We start from the raw sequence: 4,451 nt of genomic DNA, 5'->3' as shown, positions 1-4,451 counted from the left end.
GGAGCCACCCACAGCCCCAGACGAATGAACCAACTGCTCTTTCTTTCTTTCTTTCTTTTGAGATGGAGTCTCGCTCTGTCACCCAGGCTGGAGTGCAGGGGCGCAATCTCAGCTCACTGCAGCCTGCGCCTCCGGGTTCAAGTGATTCTCCTTCCCCAGCCTCCCGGGTAGCTGGAATTAACAGGCACCTGCCACGACGCCCGGCTAAGTTTTGTACTTTTAGTAGAGACGGGGTTTCACCGTGTTGGCCAGGCTGGTCTGGAACTCCTGACCTCGGGTGATCTGCCCGCCTCGGCCTCCCAAAGTGCTGGGATGGCAGGCCTGAGCCGCCACGCCTGCACCAACTGCCCTTCTAAAGGGGCCAGCTGTCCAGGAGTGAGCGCCAAGATCCAGGACCCATGCTCCGCCCCTCAGCAAATGCAGCAAATATGCGGCACCAGCTGTATACCGCAGCTATGACCTGAGGCGTGAAAGAGGCCACTTCTGAGCACAGGAGCAGGGCGGCCTTGGGCGTGGCAAAGACCACAGGGCCGGGGTGAGGACGTGCCTGGGGGGCCCGGCCTGGGCAAGGAGCCCAGCACTCCCTCAGCAGGAAGGGGAGGCGGGGACAGTGTGAGACGTAAGGCCACGAGACGCTGCCAAGACTGTGAAAGACCCTCGCCCCTTCTCCCTCAGAGCACCCCCACCTTGCCTTTGGGGGAGCCGAGGCAGAGGGGCCCAGGGAGGACCCAAGACACCTGGCCAGTCATAGGCGGCCTTGGTACTGAAGCCGGCTGGGGTCCCACTACTCTATCTGCGGCTGCCACCAAAAACACCCTCCACAGCAGGGTCCCGCCCTGGACGCTCCGATGCTCCTCCTGGCCCAGCCCCACCCGGCTCTTCCCTCAGCCCGGCCGCCTTTCTGCACACCCTCCCACCACCGATCACCCCCCCACACACACACCTCCCCCCACCCCGCCACCTCAAACGCCTCCTCCGGCCAGGGCTCCCCGGCATTCCCCCACCTCCTCAGCCCAGCCGAGTGGGGGTGGTTCCGGTTCAGCAAAGACTAATGGTTCCCTTCCTGGTGCCAGGCAGACACGGGCCAGTTTCCCACAAGGGAGGGGCGATGCTGGCCTCTGCACGGGGACCCCGGGGGCTGGGGCCGTAGCTGCCCCCCTTCTCCCTCTTAAGCCTCCCGTGGTGCCTGATCAGGGACGGTTTCTGTACCACCAGACTGTGAGTTAAAAGGGCGAATGTGAAAAGGCAGAAACGGAAAGGCGCCCCCCCCAACTCTGTTTTCACAAAATTAATATTCTCAGGCCGGGCGTGATGGCCCACGCCTGTGATCCCAAGCACTTTCGGACCGAGGTGGGTGGATCACTTCAGGTCAGGAGTTTGAGACCAGCCTGGCCAACATGGTGAAACCCCATCTCTACTAAAAATACAAAAAGCAGCCGCGTGTGGTGACCGGTGCCACCTACTAATCCCAGCTACTTGGTAGGCTGAGGTGGGAGAATCCCCTGAACCCGGGAGGCGGCGGTTGCAGTGCACAGAGATCACACCATTGCACTCCAGCCTGGGCGACACAGCAAGGCTCCGTCTCAAAACACAAATGAAAAATTAATATCCACACAAATATCACCCACCACCCACCCCTAGGGGCCCCCAGAGTGCCTTCCTCCTCTCTTTGGCCTGGATGGGACCTAGGCAGAGGCTGGCCGCCTGGCGGTTAAGAGCGTGGACACCGGGCTGGGCTGCCCAGAGGGAAACCCAGATCCGCCCGAGCAGCCGTGTGGCTCTGACCGAGCAACCTGACATCCTGCGTCTCTCTATCCTCCTGGGTAACATGGGTTAGCGCCGGCCTCACCACTACAATAATTCATATTATTAATCCTCAGAGATGCTTCCAACAGCGCTGGCCCAGCGCGGGCTTAGGGAACCTTGCTTTTGAGATATTCTTGGGGTCCTTTTCCACAGTGATTGAGGACATGAGTCCCGAGCTATGGGGGGTGGTGGGGCCCCGTGCACCCCAGCTTGACAATGTCTAAATCCTTTTATAAATCTGATTTTAAAATGCCGTAACTCCCCTAGTCCTGAAGACTGGCCCCGCTAACCCCCTTCCCTGCCTACGTGGTTCCCCTTCACCACTCATCTGCCCCGGTGGGGCTCCCTTGGCCCACACAGGGGCCCGTGAACCCTGCATACCTCAGAGCACAGAGGGGGGCCACAGCCTGCCCAGGCCTCCAGGGGACCTCACTCAAGGTAGATGCAAGGATGCGGGGCTTCACTCCTCCTACCAGCCTTCCCCCGAAGCCCCAGGATCAGCCCACCTGCCCCCAGCCCACCGACCACCCCTCTGCAGCCAGGGTGTCGCTGGTGTGGGCCTCCACCTGCCAGCACCCACCGCTGCAGGTCATGCTGGAGGGGATGAAGGGGAGTGGGCACTTTCCGCAGCTCCCTCCCCACCGCAGCCCTCTGGTCAATGGGTGCCGAGCGGGATTTGCAGTGGGGCCAGGCCAACCAGCAGCTCTGGAAGCCCCGTCCTTCCGGCTCACTGTCCGCATTTTGCAGGCCAGAGCCCAGACGCTGACCAAGCTCTCCCAGTGGGGCCAAAGGCAGGGTGGGAGGGGCCGGACAAGGTCCCTCTGGGGGTTTCAGGGCTCCTCCCACCCCTGGCCTGTCTTGAAATCCAGGCTTCTGGTCAAAGCTGTATTCACCTCTCAGGAAGGCCTCAGGGTTCGGAGGCGGATCCCAGGGCCTTCTTCCAGGCCCTGTCCAGGACTCGTGTGCCCGAGGCCTCAGTTTCCCCAGCCAGTCACTAGGGGTGCGGAGAGGCCAGGGGAAGAGAGATCCCGACAGCCTCCCTGCCAAGCTTTAGGGGTCCACCATGGGGGACGCCCTGGGGTGCCCAGGCCTGGAGGAGGAGCGACCGGCGGGAAAAGCGCAGCCCTCCCGGGCCCTGTGCGCTGTCCGTGGTGCTGAAACCGCGCCCGCCCCGCGCGCCCGGCCTTGCCACCCCGGCCGGCCCCCCTGCACACCCCACCTCACACCGCACGCGTGGACGCACAGACACACACGCAGCCTTCCACGGCCGCGCGCGTGACACCTGCCCACGGCTCACGCTCCTGCCCACCGGCGCACAGCGGCCCCGGGCGCACACGCGGACGCCACCTCGTCCCAACACCCAGCACAAACCCCCCCCGGGGCACGCGCGCGCGACCACCACGCAGACACACCCCTGGAGACACACCTCCCTCCCCAACCACAGGCTCGCGCCCCGGGAACCCCGCCGCCGTCACGCGCCCCTGTTCGCACACAGCCCACGGGGACACACGCCGCTCTCACTCTCCGGCCGCCGCACGCACAGCCCGGGAACCGGGACCGCAAACACGGGTGGCGGTGGCCCCGCGCCGGCCCCGCTCCGCGCCCTCCACCCATCAACCGGCTGAACCTACAGCGGCGACTACACACCCACCGCCACATGGGTGCACAGCCCGGGCCGAGCGGCTCCGGGAGACACAGCGTGGGGACCCGCACGCTTCCCAGGCCCGGGCGCGCCTCCTCGCAGGCGGGGCGCAGGTGGACGCCGTGGGAGCCGCTTAACCCCCTCTCCCCCGGCCTCCCCAGGGCGCGTCCTTCCCGGGCGCCCTTCTTCTTCCTCCCTCCCGCTCCGCCGCCCTCCGGGGCCCACGTTCCCCTCTATTCGTCCTCTCCGCCCCTCGGCGCTCAGACCCCGGCTCCCCGGCCCGCGACGCGCGCCCACCCCGCCCGCCACGCCGCAGGGCGGAGGATGTCGGGGTCCGTGGCAAAGGGCGTCCCGGGGTCGCCCCGGAGCCCCCCCCCCCCAGGGGGGGACTCCGCCCCCCCGGGTCACTCCGGGGCGGGTTCCCGGCACGCCCGAGGTCACCGAGAAGCTCCGAGGTCACCCGCCGCGCGCGCCGCCCCGCCCTCCCCCGGTGCTCCAAGGACGGCCCCCGCGCCCCGCGCCCCGCGCCCTCCCGCGCCCTCCCCCGGAGGCGGCACCTGAAGTCGCTGTACGGGTGGATGATCCAGGCCCCCGCCGACTTGACGCGCTCCTGCTCGCGCTCCACGGCCTTCTGGCTGCCGAACATCCGCAGCGAGAACTTGTTGACGCCGGGCTGCAGGAGCGCGCCGAACTGGCGCTGCATGAAGCTGGCCTGGCTGCCGCGCGGCTCCCCCGCCGGGCCCGCCTCCTCGCCGCCCGCCTCCTCCGCCGGCCCCGGCCCCGGCGCGGGCCCCGAGGCCGCCCCGCGGCACGAGAACGACACCTTGGGCCCCCGCGCCGGGCCCTCGGGCCCCGCGGGGCTGCACTGCGGCTCGCCGCGCCCGCACTCGCCATTCGGGCTGCCCTTGGCGGCGCTCGTCGCGCCCGGGGTTCCGGGGCGGCCGCACGAGCTGTCGCGGCTGCGGAGCCGGGCCCGCGGGCCGCCCTCGTCCGTCCCCGCCGC

At 67.6% G+C, this 4,451-nt stretch overlaps 1 pseudogene across 1 annotated transcript; it reads right to left on the bottom strand.

Annotated features, from left to right (window-relative positions):
• Positions 1-3,954: 3,954 nt before the first annotated feature.
• On the bottom strand, positions 3,955-4,451 carry LOC116546271 (annotated as a pseudogene). The gene has a single exon (XR_004266651.1). The product of XR_004266651.1 is annotated as a potassium/sodium hyperpolarization-activated cyclic nucleotide-gated channel 2 pseudogene (transcript).

This window comes from Sapajus apella, unplaced genomic scaffold (assembly GCF_009761245.1).
Source record: "Sapajus apella isolate SASKATOON/1434 unplaced genomic scaffold, GSC_monkey_1.0 scaffold732, whole genome shotgun sequence".
Classification (NCBI taxonomy): Eukaryota; Metazoa; Chordata; class Mammalia; order Primates; family Cebidae; genus Sapajus; species Sapajus apella.
The sequence above is the reverse complement of the archived record's forward strand: the minus strand, read 5'-3'. Positions and strand labels throughout refer to the sequence as shown.